Genomic DNA, 18,651 nt, shown 5'->3' with positions numbered 1-18,651 from the left:
TCAGTTCTTCATCCTCTGTCCCTTTTATCCCTATCACTACTATTCCTCCTTTAATCATGGTCATACCTGCTAGCTATGCCCCACTTGCACTCCCTGCTATTTTGCATGATCTCCCTAACAAATATGCTGCAAGAATTCCAACATGGGGTGGTGATGAAAAAATCACAACAGAAGAACATGTAGACAAATTTAATGATTTTGCTGATAGAGAGGAAGTTGATGATGAGGATGTGAAGCTAATATTATTTGCACAGACCTTTATTGGCAAAGTTAGAAAATGGTTTAAAGCCCTCACAGCAGGAAGCATTCATAATTGGGTAGAATTTGAAGATAGATTTCTAAGGAAATGGGGAAATAGAACCAATCCAGTTCAAGCACTTACTAAGTGCAACAATCTTAGAAGGGCACCTGATGAAACCATTCAAAATTTCTCAAAGAGGTTTAACAAAGTGTTTAACTCAATCCCAACTCACTTGAAACCTCTAGAAGCCTTAGCACAAATGAGATATGCTAAAGCATTTGATTTTGATTTTTCTCTTTTACTTAGAGAGAGAGTCTACCACACTTGCTGATATGTAGAATGATGCAATAAAGGTGGAAGTAAACATGGTAGCTGCCAAAAAATAAAAAATGGGAAAAGATAAATTGAAAGAAGAAGAGAAACCTTCCTCTTCAACTCCTGAAGATAAGATAGATTCAATGATGAAGACCATGGAGAAGTTTATGGATAGGTTAGCTCTTAGAAACACCTCTGCTCCTCTCGTGCAACAAGAGCCTCAATTTAGGATACCTCAAAACCAACAAAGACCAAGAGAAAATAGGAATCAACACCCTTATCCTCCAGCGAGACCTCCTTTTCAGCAGAATTTGGTTGATGAAGAAGATGATCCTGAGATTTCGGCAGAATCTATTGTCTTGATGAAGAAATGTCAGGAATTATCTTGACTAAGGAAGAACATGATGAGTCCAATTTGACCAAGCAAGGAGAAGAGCCTTCAGATTATTTAAAAGGATATCAACATCCTATCTTTAAATGCAAAAACAATACAATCCCAAAAATAGAAATGTACCAATTATTGCAAACAAAACATAGCCCAAGAAGGTTGTTTCAAAGGTTGTTGAAGCCAAAAGGGATACCCCAAATGTTGTTGAAGGTAAAAATAATTCTCCACTTGGTAAAAAGGACATTCAACCTCCATCTCCTATCAAAGAAGTTGAAAAAATTGTTTTTGTTTTCAACCTTGAGAATGAAATTGCAAAAATCAAAATATCAATCCCTTTTAGTGAAATTCTCAAGGTAGACAAATACAGAAGCAAGATCGTAGAGATGTTAAATTCACAACCAGGAGCTGCTGATATCTTAAATGTGCAAGAATATAATCCTAATATATACTTGGGTCCAAGGATAGAAGATGATCAGAATGAAGAGTTTCCTCCTTTCAATGTAAGCGTTAGTATTCATGATATGACCTTACATAATGCTATGTTGGATTCAGGGGCCTCTCATAATCTTATGCCCAAAGTAATTATGGAAAGGTTAGGATTTCAGGTAACAAGACCATATAAGGATTTATTTTCTTTTGATTCAAAAAGAGTCCAATGTATTGGTTTGATCAAAGATGTTGTTGTTGGTCTAACACAAATCCTTGCAAAGACAATTGTTATGGACATTGTTGTGGTTGATATTCCACCAAAGTTTGGGATGTTGCTATCAAGATCATGGGCAACAAAAATCCAAGGCACAATGCAGATGGACCTTACCTATGCCACCATCCCTGTTTTTTGTGAGCAAAGGAGATCGTATCGAGAGACTAGAATGGCTTATATGGTAATCAAAAAAGACAACCCTCAAAATTTTCCTATTTATTCATTTGATACTGAACTTGGATCTCCCATTCTTTTCAATGAGTCGATTGATAGTGGACCAAAAGAGATGAAAACAAAAAATCAGCACTCAGAAAATCAGCAAGAAAATGGGAAAGAGATGATGAGATGGTGGTCTTTGTACTTTGATGGATCAACAGGAAAAGAAGGGGCAGGAGCTAGAATTTGGATCACAAGTCCAAGTGATGAAAGTAAGTTTTACTCTTACAAACTGAACTTTGATTGCACAAATAATATGGTTGAATATGAATCTCTCATTTTGGGCTTAGAAGTATTGTTGAAAATGAAGGCTCAAAATATTTATGTTTTTGGAGATTTTGAATTGGTTATTAGAAAAGTGGAGAGTGTCTATCAAACAAAGGATGTAAGAATGAGAGCATACAGAAATATAGTTTTAGATATGTTGGAAAATTTTCAAGCATATTCTTTCACTATCAAAACTAGAGACCAAAACTCCATTGTTGATTCTCTTGTTGTTTCAACAAGTTTGTTTGTCATTCCTATTCATTCTTCTGAAAAGTATGAGGTGGAAGTTCGTCATAGACCAGCTATACCATATAACATCACCAATTGGCAAGTCTTTGAAGATGATCAATAGGTAAAGAATTTTATTGAATTGAAAGCACTCAATGGATCAACAAAACATGTTTGTTCAGTCAAAAGAAAATTCTGAAGTCTTACAATTAAAAAACAATTCAATACCAAAGGGTCTAATCCCTCTTGAGAAGTTGTTCGATCAGAATGATGTGTTCAAATACCCAAAGATACAAGATGATGAGGAGGATGTAGAGAGCTGCAATTTAGGCACTCCAGTTGTACCCAAAATGATCAAAATTTCAAAGTTTCTTCTAGCTGATATGAAAGGCAAATATGTTGAGATGATGAAAAGGTTTGTTGATGTTTTTGCTTGGAGTTATGCTAATTTAAAATGGTATGACCCCTCCATTATTCAGCATACTATCCCTATTAAATAAAATGAGAAACCTTTCAAACAAAAGTTGAGAAGAATTAATCCACTTCTTATTCCATTGATTGAAAAGGAAATTAAGAAAGTCTTTGATGCTAAAATCATTTTCCCAATCAGATTATCAAATTGTCTTGAAAATTTGGTTCCAGTTAGAAAGAAGAGTGGAGAAATCATAATTTGTATTGATTTTAGAAATTTGAATAAGGCTTCATTAAAGGACAACTATCCTCTTCCCAAGATGGATTCAATTCTGCAAAATATCGTTGGTTCGCAAAGAATGTCTATGCTTGATGGTTTCTCAGGGTACAATCAAATTCTTGTGCATCCAGATGATCAGGGGAAGATAACCTTCAGGGTATAATTAGATTCTTATGCATCCAGATGATTTGTGTAGCTAATGCTAGAATGGTTATGATTGAGGATTGTCTTTCCACTGGTGCAAATGTTTCCTCATAGTCCACGCCCTCTACCTCAGAGAAGCCTTTGGCCACAAATCTAGCCTTGTACTTCTCGATGCTCCCATGAGCTACATGCTTCACTTTGTATATCCATATGGAACCAACCACTGACTTGTTCTCTGGCCTCGGCACCACCTCCCATACATTGTTCTTCATGAGGGACTCATTGTTCTTCATGAAAAATTCATAAGAATTAATATATAATAAATAATTAAACAATTTTAGTTATTTAATCAAAGTCCAAGAGTCATGAGAGGACCAAAATTAATTTATAAGCTTATACTTAAAAGCATAATCAAGCATAATCAAACTTAACTCTAATCACAAGATTAAGATTAATCATTAATAAATCATTTAGCATAATAGATCATAGAATACTATCGTATCCATGTGAGTTATAGGTATGTAGTTAATAAGGGAAATTTTATCAATGGCATGAGGAAAAATATTATTGTAGTAGCTTAGTTCTATGGTGTGCATGGAAATTGTTTTATACCTTAATGCATTTTGTTTTTCCACGTAGTCCAACAGGTTCCTTTCTTGAGAAACATATCAAGCACTAGCATTTATTAATGACCTCTAAATATATAAATCTCCATAGTGGAATGATATTTGTTCATATTGGAATTGCAGTCCACTAGTTCTACCTATTAGGAACAATGAAGACACTTCAATAAATTTAATATATCAATTCAACTTCCACAAGTGGTGCCACATAAAGAAAAATAAATAAATTGAGGTTGGTTATTATCATATTTGCAATGAAATTATACATTTATTTTTTCGTTAAGTCGAGCTAGTCTAGAGAAAGAAATCTACTTTCACAATAGAAAATGGGCAAACAAGAAGTTAATTTTTTTTTGCAAGGAAAATCCAAATACATTATCACATTATTTTAGTGGTTTTCATTTATTAATATGATCATGGTGGGTCATACTTTCAAAGCTAAATGCTATGCCTCTTCATAGGATATTAGTAGAGATACTTGAGGAGAGACCTCTTTGGCTGAAGGTTTAAGGAAGTATTTTTACTTCAATATCAAACCATCAACCATATCCTCAACATTTGTGCCATCATGAAGGAGGGGAGACATTGCTCTTCAAAAGGCTTCTTCTATTTTGTAGTTTTTTCAAAGTTGTTTGATGTTATATTGAGGGAGGCATTGTTCCATGAATGACATTGGAATTTCAAATATATTTTTTACTGATATTATATGTCTATTACTTTGCTCTTGGTTGCCTCCAAATAATGAATGTATTGTCTAGTTTTATCAAGAAGAACATTGGGGTGAATCACATGCATCCTCTCTCGTCCGCATTATATAGGATATATATCAATGAGCATGATTTTTTTTTGTAGGATCATATTCAACCCTTGATTCTTTCAACATGTCTTATTCTCCATTATCCTCTTGGCATCTACCTTGGAGGGTCTTCAAAGGATCGACCTTGGGAAAATTAGGGTTTATGATCTTTAATGGCTTGAAGAATGTAGTGGGTCAAGATCTTTGAGGGGCTTTCCTTGCATATATATAGTGTGGTCAAGATGGTGAAAACATTAAGGAAATTTTCTCTACCATTTCTGTGTAATCTTGTGCTCTTCTTTCCACCTTTAACATCATTCATGTACCTTAAGGTTCCCACCAAATGTTACTCGACACTATTGATAATTTTGGCTTTGATAATTATGGCTTACACTGTTATGTCTCTCATTCATTTCTAAGCATCCCCTATTTGTCTGGTTGGGAACTAGTGATATTATCATGCCTTGCCACAAGTCTAGACAAACCTCACTACCACAACTAAGGAATGTTTAAGACATTTATTGAAATAAAATAAAATGTTGTTTTAAAGTATATAATACTAAAAATAAGCTATAAGACCAATAAAAGAAGGAATATAAAGTATACGGAACCAAATTATAAAATGAAATTATAATTTCAACTTAAAATTACCTTTTTTCGAAAACTTATTTTATATTAAATTATTATTTTGATGGATAAGTTATTATCCAGGTAAGAGCACAAGTAGCTGGTTACTTATATGTCTTTGGGGAAGAAGAGTGAAAGTAATTAGATACTTGTTATGTTTGGGGAAGAAGAGCACAAATAATTGGCATGTCTCAAAGCCTCGAAAGATCACATGCCTTGTGAAAAGGGATTCGTGGTCCCTCGGAATGGAATCATTTTGGTTGATTTGACCCATAGCCTATCCTCTAGGGAAATAGAAGACGAAGGTAAATCTCTGAATCGATGGATGCGTCTGTGTTGAGTAGCGATAAAGGGGCTAAGGACACTTTGGCTATCTTAGTGGAGGAGCATTTCCAGACTGTGGCCAACCTGGACTTCTTGTTTAGGTCTATGGGATCTGTGAATCCATGGATGTGCCAATGTCTAGCGGGGACAAATGGGATAAGGGAAACACTTTGGCTATCTTGATGGAGGGTCGTGCAGAGACTGTGGTGAACCTAGAATCCCTGTTTCAGGCTATGGGATGACCGAGTTACAGGCTGTGAATCCATGGATGCATCAATGTTGAAGGGGGAAAAGGGGCTAAGGTCAACACTGGCTATCGTGGTGGGGAGCCATGCCAAGACTATGGTGAAGTTGGACTCCTTGTTCATGGCTATGGGATTATCAACTTATCTGGGGCATTCAGGCTCAGGCCAGAGCTACAAAATAGCGAGTCAAATTACGATTGTGCCGAACCTAGGAGGTCTAAGTGAGGGCCTTGTATTTGCTAACAAAGTTGGGCTGGACATGTCTGAGTACTTGTCTCTTTCCCAGGGAGTAATAGGGTCGAAGGACATGGAACATTTGCTTGGAGAGAGGCTTATCGGACGAGATTTTTCACCTGGCGTTTTTGCATATTATATGCTTAATAATATGGGTACATGGCATGTCATTGCAGGGTGCTAAGAAAATGGGGATTTCTCTTCCCGAGACTGCACTACGTCACGACTTTATCTATCTATGAAGGCTAATGGAGATGGGAGTTTGGGTTTTCATGCGTTTATTACTGCCACTGAGAGGCTTGGAAACCATTATTTAGCAGTCGCGCCACTCTCAATCTGACATTGCAACTATCATGCCATGCACTGCAAAATGGAGGGTTCCCATAGCCCTTTCTCCATCCAATGTCTCCATGATTTTCAACAACCACAACAAGGGTAATATTTTCACAATATGGCCAAAACTAAAATTATGACCATTTATTGCATGTTGAGGTATGGTCAAATGTCTTAATTATACTTCTTGCTTGAATCTTATTGATTTTTTGTTCTTTGCTAAAACCCTAGAGATGACATCGACAAAAATCTCCCTTTGTGGCCCATATCTCTATTTTTGGTTTATTTTATGGAATTCTGAACTCCCTTTCTTATATCATGATTAACATACATTGTATATAAATTAGAAGGATATAGAGCTCATTTAGTTGTTTATTTTCTATGAATATTCACCTCTATTTTTCATGTCACGAGCATAGTCGCAAATTAGAGACCTCAAGATGCACGATTTCTCTTAGAATTATTTGTGATGTTATATTTGTGTGAAATCAAAGAGCCCTCATTCCTTTTTGAAATGTCATTCTGGTTGATCACACCATAGTGAGAATTGGAGAATTGGGGCCAGAGGAGTTCACAATTTAGCCAAGGTTTCATTGGAATTTTGGGAATAAATGTGGTTTCCATTGAAACTGAGCATATTTTCCTATGTTTTCTTTCATCTAGTGAGTGTAGAAATGTATCCCTAACGTACATTGTCAATTGTTAGGATTTTGTAATCAACAACTAAATAGAGTGGTAGTATAGGGTGTAGTCTACTCCTACTAGTTTTTGTCTCAACAATTCTTTTTGAGAGTGCTTTAAGAAAGTTTCCCTAAAAGCTGCATTGCATAGAGAAAACTATGCAAAAACAAGTTGTCTGAAGTCATCGCTTATCTAGATAATAATACTTTCAACTATTGATAATGTCAGCAGAGGTGGCTCTCACATCAACCAATCAATGAAATGAAATGTAATCTCTAGTTGCTTATATTCAAGACAGAACATGAAACATCCAAATGGCAATAGGAATACAACAAACTGATGAAAGCAACTCCCTTAGAATGAGCTATTACTGATCAGAAGTAATTTTCAAAATTAGGAGGCATATGTAATATAATGGGCTAGGGGATGTCTTTATATACACAATGGGCAGGATTAGATCTGTTTCTTGAATTTGTAATTTACGTAGTAAAAAGTGTCTATGTTCAATGTTCCACACATATTTATATTGCTATTGATGTAATAATCAAACAAATATTCTAGTAATATAGAATAAAGTTGACCAGTTCAAGGCCTCCAACGAATAATTCCTAAATCCTCTATCTTAGGATAAAGTTACCCTATCACAAATATATTGTCATCTATGGGCACCAGTCGTATTTCTTTGCTTCCCTCACCTCTATAAACCATAGACAATGCATTACCTTGGGTTATCATGGACAATTTATTACTATGCTAGCATCGTAAAGATAATGAAAGCTCAAGACTAACAGTGTATGATCAACCAACAAGTCTAGTAAAAAAGTTTTAAGTTATAATAGTCTTGTTGTTCACCATGGGATGATATATTTGTTGAATCTAAGTAAGCTTTTTGAAGAGTGTTTTACTTTGGATTTTGTTATATGTTCTATTTGTTTGTGCAAAATTTTTTGTTATATGTTGATCGGTTTTGCATAATCACCTTTTAAATGACACCAAAAAGAATTTGTTTCAGCCTTGTCATGTGGTGAACAAAATACAACCAAATTTTATTAATGCTAAATTTCATACCCAAAAGCATGTGAATTTTTCGAAGAAAAATTTTATGATTAGGATGTCATATACTTTTTGTAGGGGCTCCTCAGAATGTGAGGAGGTCATATAAAAGGAAAACATGTTTCTATATGAAGACTTCAGGTGAGTGGATTGTCATATGAAAGGGAACCATGTTTCTTCCATATACAAATTAGATATTCTTTGCTAGAGTTTGAAATCCTGTGACCTTATGATGGGTAAATGTAGTTTTCTTCCTTTATGATAAGGTATTTTTTATTCATTTGATAATGTTTTTTTATCATTAACTTACTATTGTTAATAACATGTAAATTTTTCTCATTTTGTGTAGTAGAAAAAAAGGAGTAATCAAGGAATTATTTTTAACCAAAACCCTTTTCTACATAGCTTGCCTTGTTTCTATCAAGTATTTTGAATGCCTTTTAGATAACACCATTTTTCTTTAATGGGTTTCTTTTCTAATGCTAGCTTTATGAAGGTTTCACATTCAAGTTTCATAGATTACTTTCATTGTAGTCTTCCCTTGACTTCTCCATAACCCTCTATCCCATATTCTTATTGAAGGTTAGCTATAAAATCATACTTCATAATAAGATATGGCTTACCTATTTTTTCTCTCCCTTGTCTCTTATATAAAGGGTCTCATCTAACTACCATAATAAGTATTTTGATACCATTTTGGTTTTTTCATGTCTTCTTCAATTAAAAATTGTCTACTTGATTTGGGCTATTTCCCACCTCCTCTTTATTTATGCCCACGTGTAGAGTTGTTTATTTTGTCATACATATTTAGTGGATGAAAATAAAGACATAATATATCTGCGTCTCCACCCCATTTCTGATATTCTCATATCGTAATCGCATGCCAAACTTCTTATCCCCTTATACTATCTCCTAACATACATAATCAACACTAAATTTCCTCTCTAACAATCCATATATGAGGACTTAAAAAAGATGAGATGCACCCCAAATTATGTACCCTAGAACATATACATTCATATTCTTGATCTTTCCAGTCTCTCGCCACTCATGGGCTCTTGCTAACAGTCCTCACAACTCCGCAAAATTAATCCCTCCTTAATTCTGTCTTGTACAAAGGGCCTTCCCATTAAACCTCTTATCATCCCCTTCCCTCATACCCAAGGAATTCCCTTGGGATGTGAAAACATAGAGCAACTTCCTGCCCTTCATCTCTTCTTACTCATCATGTATTCAATCAAGGAGCTCACTCATCCAATAGAAGATTGGTTCCACCATCAGAAGAAGAGCTCAGATGGGTTCCGCCCTCCTATTTGCATTATCAACGATTTCTTCCTTGGATCGACTCATAACACAGCTGCCAAGCTTGGCATACCTAGGATAGTATTTACCCCATCACTGCTTTTTATGTTTTTGTCATTCATTCTCTCTAGAAATACATGTCGCATGAATAAGTATCAGTAGATAATGATGCAGTCCATATTCTTGATCTACCTCACCCTATTAGTTTTCTCCGGTATCAAATATCCCCCCTTCTTCGTAGGCACAATAATTTATATAGTGTCATTAAATTCATGATATATAACATGGATTTGAATTTGGAATGTTGGGGTACCCTTATCAATACTTTCTATGATCTATAACTCATTTATATAGATCATATGCACATGGTTTTTTTGGTAGGTATGTTTGGTATGTAGGTCCTCTGCTTCCTCCTGATGTTTTTGGGTTGAAGCAAGGAACAAACATGATTGAGAAAGGGAAACCTGCTTTAATCAAAGAATCAATATGTCTGCAATGGATGGATTCTTAGAAGGAGATGTTTGTTATCTATATTTTCTTTGACAACCATACCTTTGTCTCAAATAAAAAAATAAAGTAGATGGCAGCAAGGCTGGAGGCAAGTGAAGATTCCTTCATCTGGGTCATTAGGGATCTACCTAGTAGTATGCCTGCTGATGAATATGGCATTCTTCCTCAAGGTTTTGAAGAGATAACGAAGGGCATAGGTTTGGTAATTGGAGGTTGGGCAACCCATATCTTGGTCCTCTCACACCCCTTTGTTGGAGGTTTCCTTAATCATTGTGGGTGGAATTCTACCCTGGAGGGCATCACAATGGGAGTCCCACTGATAACATGGCCCATGAATGCAGATAAATACTATATTGATGCATTAGTTGATTATCTCAAGGTGGGAATCAGGTTTTGTGAAGGTGACATCACAGTGCCCAATAGAGATGACTTGATAGCTGCAATGAAACAACTTATGGGAAGAGAAGGAGACGAGATGAAAAGGATAGAGGAGATGAGCAAGGAAGTGAAACTAGTAGTGCAAGAAGGGGGATCCATATCTAATTCCAAGTAGATAGAGCTTGTTTTAATGTTGTCTTGGGATTATGCTAAATTAATCTTTTTGGATAGGGACTTTTTCTACCCATATTTGCAATAAATTCCATATCTATTTAGTTGTTGTTTTATAGAATGGAAGATTTCAAAATGTAGGATGGATGGCCCAGAAATGTATGAAGAACTTCTAACTGATTTAGTATTTTGTGATTTGAAATATGAATGAATATGGCCAATCATTCTAGTTTTAAAAAAATGGAGTAAAAAACAGTCGTTCAAAATATATCATTTTGTTTTTAGAAAAGGTAGAGGATTCATTTTGATTTTACGAAAAACATTCAAAAGTTATTAAAATAATATTTTATGTTTAAAAAAAATGAAGGATTCTATAGTTTTGAATCTGCTTAGAAAAATTATTTCAATCACTTCAAAAGTTGAGGATATACAAAAATTTCTCATAGGCATATAGAAGACATGTCGTGTTTCAACTAATATACAAGTTGAACTCCTGGAAAAGTAGGATACATGGCCCTGTGTGATAGAACTTGATCATAGTCCTTGAAGGGGTTAAGTTTTAAAATTGATGCCTTTCACTTTTGAGATTTTCTTGTGTGAAACCCTTCTTGCGCAACACCAATTGCTTCAGGAAGTTTCTTATCTCCAAGAAAGACAAACTACTCTCTAGAAATGGAATCTATGATAATAAAAAATTATTCTAGAGGCTATAATATTTGAAACAATTTTGTACACATAGTTGCACAAAGAGATGAGTATGAATTCTGCAAAAGGATTCTAGCCTATGTTTCTTTGGAATCAGGGCACAATGAACATTGAATTTAGGGAGCTTGCCAAAATATTGGGATGACATTAATACGGATTTGACCAATGTCAGTTGTTCTCCAAGTGACATTTATTTGTTACTCCAATGTGGAATTTGAGCATACAGCTTTTCCAACAGCCATCCCCAATATTTTTTCTTGTAGTCATTGGGCTTCAAGTTTTAAACCCATGTATTTGACCCCACATTGAAAATAAATAACATATATGGAAATAGAGAAGGCCCCTTTATTCATTATTCATTCAAACCATTAAAACAAGTGGTTGATTTTGAAGTTTACTTCCATCTCTAAACCCATATTGCAATTGTCCAAAATCTCTCTAAGTTTACTTACTTTCCAAACAGATCCATTTATAAACAACAAGACATTGTTCACAAATAAAACATGATTTACAGTAAAAGAGATCCCTATTTTAATTCCATTTAAACCATTTGATATCTTGGCTTCTCTTATAGATCTACTTAAGCCTTTAGCTACCAATTGAAAGAGTAGAGAGAAAAAATGACTAAAAAGGGAAGATGAATGATTGATCGAAAGAGAAAAAAATGATACGCTAAATTTCAAAATGTAGGAGGTCTGGCTGAGATATGTTTGAAGAACTTATAACTGATTTAGTATTTTATAATTTGAAATATGAATGATTACAAAATCATAGCCCTATCATTATAGTTTTAAAAAAAGTAGAGACAAAAGCAATTGCTCAAAAAATATCATTTTGTTTTTAGAAAAAGGAGAGGATTCATTTTTATTTTATGAAAGATGCAAATATGGGTTCTTCTCATAGATCTTAAAAATATTTTCAAGTTGGACCAAGGCCTTGGAGAGACATACTCATGTCGAACATGTAGAAGGCCATTGTTAACAGGTGCCTTCAAGAGGCCTGCAAATTCCATTATTGGGCATCAGATGGTCGAAGGTGAAAAGTTGGTCAGACATATAAATGCAGAAGCTAATGCATTGTCTCGAAATCAATATGAAAATATCTTATCCACGGGCCCATTTACTACTCAACAATGGAATTCTGCTAGCATGGGCATGTTGAGGTTTGTGCTCTTTTATCTTTCAAATTGAACTCCGTTTATCTTGGTTTAATTTGGGTAGCTTGTTATGTTTGAAATCAACATTTTTGACTATTAACATAGCTCATTCTAATTTCATTGCATATTTCTTCAATGGTCATTTCTATTATGTTTGCTTCTAGAAATGCCCCAATTGGCTATGTTATGTAAATTGATGGACACATACTAGAGAAGTGTTATATTTAGGTATGTTTTATTCTGAGAGAAAATTTACTTCAATTTTCCATATTAGCTCAATATCAATTCCAGATTAGCAATCACATTTAGCATGATAGTAAAATGTAGATAGAAAATAAACATAAATCGTATAAAACAAGCCATGACAAAAGGACACAAGATGTGGCTCTAACCAGGGACAAACCCCAATGTGGGGAAACCCTTGATAAATTCTATTATGTATTCTTCAATAGTTCAGCAAAGAGAGATAGTACATATACATCAGAAGTCAACACTTTGACCTGACAAGATAAGAGCATAGATCCTCAACATGAAGATAACAAAATGATGTAGTTGATCTGACCTCAGGTGAAGGCATACTGCTTCAACTGAACCTCCAAGGTGACTCCATCACCATGCTGCACCCATCACTGTATGACACCTCATCATCATGTTGCACCTAACATTTTGTTGCACTCAATCACTGAGCTACTTTCATCACTATGTTGCTCCCATCACTGAGAAGTACCACATCATCATGTTATACTCATCATCAACTACTTCTTGCAATGCATTGAGTTGCTGCTATATTTACATGCCCATCATCACCATGATGTACCATTTTGCTGCATTGTACTGCATCCATGCTGCCCACAACAGTCATTGCATTTATCATGCAGTATCCATCCAAGTATGCTGCATCTAAACATACTGTCAATACAACCATGTTGATGTTGACAATACAACCATGTTGCATCTTATTACATCATGTGTTGCACCATATTGTCCATTCTGTTGCATTGTACTTTCATTGTGTTTAGTCCTCCATGCTGCTAGTTATGGCTTGCGGCCTAGCCCAACATCAAGTAAGGTTGAGTTATCTTTACCCTTGAACAACAATGTCTTCCTCTTATTGTTGAAGAGTCATGAGGGCTAAGACATACCTCTCCATGGAGTGCATTATGCATTGAGTACTTATTTGAGGTAGAGGTAGATATAATGGATAGAAGAGGCACTAAGTGTTATGATTCATATAGTGCAGTTTAAAGCTATAATTTCAACAATTCATACAAGCACATGCATTAGAAAATCAATACAAGTGAATGTGTAAGGAAGTATGAAATATTTCTAGCAGCTAAGGTTGCATGAATTCAAAGAAGAAATATGAACATAAAGGATTTTAACAGAGGGATAACATATTGTAATACTCGAAGGGGTAATCACCACCATTTGCTTCATATTCTGAAAGATCTCTAATGTAAAGTTATATAGTCTGAAAATAGCATGCAGTTTTTTCTTTGGAATTTTTGAACCTTTGTGAAGTGTTACTTCCCCCTATTTATCTGGAGAGGGGGAGTGTTTGAAGATTCATTACAAAAAAAATCTTCGACCGAGTCATAGATGTCAGATTGACTAGATGTCTCGGTCGGGGATGGTTCTGTGGCCCAAAAAAATTACAACATATTAAATGCCTCATTAAGGGTGGTACATTAAAGGAGAATAGATCATTGAAAATTAAATGACGATGATAAGAATATATCTTCGCGCCCCTCTCTGGGATCACCACTACTTTAGGTTGAATTGTGCTCATGGTCTGGCCTCCTATGTTACTTATTTAACTCCCATTTATTCAGCCTTTACTACTTGTATCATCCTTACTTTAAAGCTGAGAGTGGGCACTATCAGTTCCATGTTGTAGTACTAAAGCGGGGGACCCCTGGACGGTACCTCGTTTCCCATCTGTATGGGATACCATGCCAGATAATTAAATCCTCCCGAGCTACTAAGTCCTTTTTTACTCTTTTTAGCATCGACCCTGGTTCCATGTCACAATGGGCCTTTCTCGATTAGCCCATGTTGTGTTTTAATGCACCATATGTTTTCTTAAAAGCCATAGCTACCGACCCATCATGCCTGTAAAGTCTTGCACTACACTATTGGTGCCTTGATATGCCTGGTGATGTGGTTATGGTGTAATATGGGGTACTTTCCAGTGTTGGCCCCTATCAATAAAAAATTTGTGGAACATACGAGCCCCAATATGCTTTAGGCCCCTTTGCTTCGACCCTTTTCTGTAATATTCTTCATATGACTGGGGTCTTGAACTCGGTTCTTAGTCCGAAGGCGCTAGAGCGTTTAAAAGCATGTTTGGGGGCCCTTTTCCTTTATTACATGAAATCCGGCACTTCAGATATTTATTATGTTTTCCAATGATATTTCCTCTAGATCCTTGCAATCGTCGATCTGCGGGGTTGGGCCTACCAAAAGTATCGCAATCGCCATACGGAAGAGATAGTTGAGGATGAGTGGTTTTCAGAGGGGTCATGAGTTGTAAATGGTAAGTGAAGGGGGAGGGAATGGTTGGGAGTCGTTGACCTTGGAAAATTCGATATGGATTTTCCATAGATGGGGGGTGTTAAATGAGCATGCAGCCTTTGAAAGGGATGGATCGCCAACTTTAAAACTCCATTGTATAAAATATCGCTTACAGGGAGTTCCTGCATATTGCAATCGCAAGCCAGAAGGGACATTGGCAGAGGATGGGCTTTGCTTTGTGCGATCACTAATTTTGAGATTGATGACATCATCAGTGCCATGTGGCACCTCCTGAGTGGTGATAGGTGTCACTTAGAAATGCCCCCATAGGGACCCTGAAAATGCTGAATATGTGTGCCACATGTCCTCCATACAACCACGTCATGCTGTTGTCAGCTGCCATGTGGATTCATCTGGACCAATGGTGCTCTGCCACGTGCCCCCTAGAGGAGAGAGAAAAAGGCTCGCCCATCCCTGTTTTTGCATTGATTTCCTTTGTTAAATGTTTTCAGCCTTCCCCGGCGATTTAACACTATTATTGCAACAAAGCGATATTGCAAGGTTTTTAGAGTTGTATCCCCGATGTCACGCCGATTCACCGATTGCAATGTCATGGACCCTGAAATCCCCCGATATGCTTGATATGCTAATAAACCAAACCCATGGATATGTGATTTTCAATATTGGTGATTGACTGATCACAAATTCAGGTGTCTTCCTCTTTGTAGTTGCTACGGTAAGCCCCGATCTGCAATTTGTGATGAGCCCGACCCTTAGCCATTTTTCCTTTGTTTAGTGGCTTGGAAAGGGTATCTTTAATTTGCTCTAACGTCTAATCGAGGAGTTTGTTTTCAGCCTTCCATATGCCATTGGAAAGCTCATTCCGAGCAATATGCAATGGAGAGGGTTTGATCACGCTTTAAGTTCTTTTGTGGCCTAGAAGATGGCTTAAAATTTCACTGCTCTTTGGAAACTTTGATCAACTGAAAACTCATAATGCAGTGAGTGAAAACACTATCAACATTCAATAAGGAGTAGTGCAGAAGAGAAAGAAGATAACAACAAGGATTGTTTATGAGAATGGAACACAATGACAATAAGTTGGTTGGCATTATTGGAATCATGATGGTCTCTCCTTGGTGAGGAACAATGCCTCTCGAGTTCCTGTAAAGCTAGAGGGTGGAGATGGTATTTTATGGATTCCCTTGATGGTGTGGGCGGAGGATTATACCCTTGGATCCCAAGAGGGAGGACCTCTGAAGCCTTTCTTGATGTAATTCTATAGTGAGTTCTAGATTCCAAAGAGTGGGTGGAGCCACTGGATTTAGGGTCGAGAAGTGCTTCTCTAGATTTCCTTAAAATTCTTAGTGTGGAGGTGATTGGATTCTAGATTCCTTGTTTCCCCTTGGGTGGAGAGGAATCCTCTAGATTCTTGTGTGTTCTTGGATACTTACTTGCTTCTCTAAATTCCAATGAAATTCTTGGGGTGGAGGCAGTTGGATTTTGGATTCTATATGTGTCATTGGGTGGAGAGGAAGCCTTTACATTCCATGTATATTCTTGGGTAGAGAATTACCTCTCTATATTCCATTAGATTCCTTGGGTGGATGTATTTGGCCTCTAGAATCATTATATGTGCTTGGGTGGAGAATAATTATATGGATTCTCAATGCATTTGATTTCCTGCCATTGGATAGGTGGAGGGTGGAGGTAGTTGGCCTTTAGATTCCCTTTGCATAATTTGACTGCTGAATGGCTGGTGGGTGGAGGAAGGAGGTCCTCTAGAGTCCTTGTTTAGCTGGAAGTTTGTGTTTTTCAACTTTTAAGCAATCCCCTCATTCTTTGGAATTTGGCTCGCGGGTGACTGCTACAAGTGAGCTTGGCTACAAATGTCCAAGTTTGGGTGGATATTCCTTCTCCCAAACTCAATTTCCATAGAAACTTATAAGATAAACGTTATTATGTATTTGTTTAAATGTGATCCAAGTGGATATTGGTGGCCACCTGCCAAGTCCACCTGGACCCCCACCATTGTCTTTCTCAGCATTTTTAGTTTCCTTAATTGTAGCACAACTTACTATTTTTAGCAGTTTTTCGGGTCCTGAACTTTCGGAGCTGTTTTGAGGCCCTAAACGAAGTTTTTTGGGGAATTCGTGGGCAACACGAGTCCATGGAATGGACTGGTGTTGCTCGTTCCAACAATGATAGTGCTTGGATAGATCTTTCTAATGAGCTATTGTATGCGTCAAACGGAGATCATATGCCAAAGTTACGACCCCGGGAAGTTGATGTACCAACTTACCCCCAAACGGGGCCCACAGTTTGGCGTTTCATCTCCTAGGGTTAGGTTTTGGAATGTTAAGGGTTTTTCCATTGTTTCTCAACAATAAATAGGCCTTCGAGCCTCATTGTAACACAGTTCAGAGGCATGTAGCCATCACATCTCTTCTCAGAGATAAGCTACCATCGCCCTAGCTAGTTTATTGCCATTTCTGTTTGTAAGCATATTTCAGTATTTTCCATTAATGAAATGAAGTATTATTTCCACTGCATCTTTGTGTATATGGTTATCTCTGTAATTTGTTGCGTTTCTATTTAAATCCGGATCAAAATGTTAATGAATCTATCTTGCATTTTTTGTTTTAAAAGGTGTTTCATTTCTAGGTTGAAATGGTAACTATAAATGTAATGAATCAATGTTGCATTTCTAGTTTGAAATGGTGTTGCAAAGTAGGATTTTATGCTTACGTTCAGATATTATGATAGTGATAGCCATAGGTATGTTGCGCAATGTCTCACATGCCTCAAAATTAATGAATAGTTTTCCCATGATAACATTCCTAAGCATATATCACAACAAAATATCGCATAATCATCATATTCAATTAACATATGCTTGGCATAATTTCCAATTATGTTTTCTGCCTTCCTCATCCCTTCAATGGCTTGTTGCTCCCATTTATCAAGAATTTGGATTTGAATGGGAGATGAATTGATTTCTAAAAACACATTTTTGGAGAATTGTTTTTATTCTATTTCTCTAATCATGATTTCAAGCACATGTTGTTTTAATGCTTCTATATAAATTACTTAGATTCTCCTTAGTCTCCTTTCTTCAACTTCATGGTTGAATTTAATTTTTTATTTTTTATTTTATTCTATTCTATTTATTTATTTTTATAGCTAATTCTACTAAATTCATTGGCCTCTTCCATTTGACTTATGATCCTTCAAAAAAATGGTTATATATACAACTCTTGCTTCCCTGGTGAACATGTCAACTAAGTAGTTTAGTCTTCTAGGCTTATGTCCTATATCAAAATCAAAATTGTCTAAACAAAGTGCCCATTTATGTATCCTATAATGGGTTTAGTTGAGTAACTTGTCATATTTTAACATTCTAGGAAGGATTTTTAAATTGTTTATGATTAAAAAATGCATAGGCTTTAGATATGGTCTGAAATGATAAACAATTTTCTTAACTACAAGTATCTCTTTGTGAGTTGAATGATAACTTAATTCTACTCCATGAAATGCTTCTAAAGCATATGAGAATATTTTCTCCTTCCCATTAAGTTTCTCAAACAATGCCATGACCCATGTACTATTTGATGCATCCATCTCAATGTTGTATTTTCATTCATCTGTGGGTAAGGATAAAGGAGGCAAATCCTAAACATTTTCTTTAATCCTCTTAATTGCTTTGGTAATTTCTGGAGACCAAGGAGGGACTATTTTTCTTCAACCTTTGTTATAATACTAATATATCTTTATCTTTCCCCTTATAAAAATGCCTCACATATCTT

The 18,651-nt window shown here is 36.1% G+C and overlaps 2 pseudogenes; both read left to right on the top strand.

Moving 5' to 3' along the window:
* The first annotated feature begins 5,827 nt into the window (after positions 1 to 5,827).
* On the top strand, positions 5,828 to 6,226 carry LOC149139821 (putative 3-hydroxyisobutyrate dehydrogenase-like 1, mitochondrial pseudogene; annotated as a pseudogene).
* Positions 6,227 to 9,991: 3,765 nt separating this feature from the next.
* LOC149139820 (uncharacterized) overlaps positions 9,992 to 18,651 on the top strand; it is a 79,485-nt pseudogene continuing 70,825 nt past the window's right edge.

This window comes from Pinus tabuliformis, chromosome X (assembly GCF_031772625.1).
Source record: "Pinus tabuliformis cultivar Carrire ecotype Pingquan chromosome X, CPIR1, whole genome shotgun sequence".
NCBI classification, from domain to species: domain Eukaryota; kingdom Viridiplantae; phylum Streptophyta; class Pinopsida; order Pinales; family Pinaceae; genus Pinus; species Pinus tabuliformis.
The sequence above is the reverse complement of the archived record's forward strand: the minus strand, read 5'-3'. Positions and strand labels throughout refer to the sequence as shown.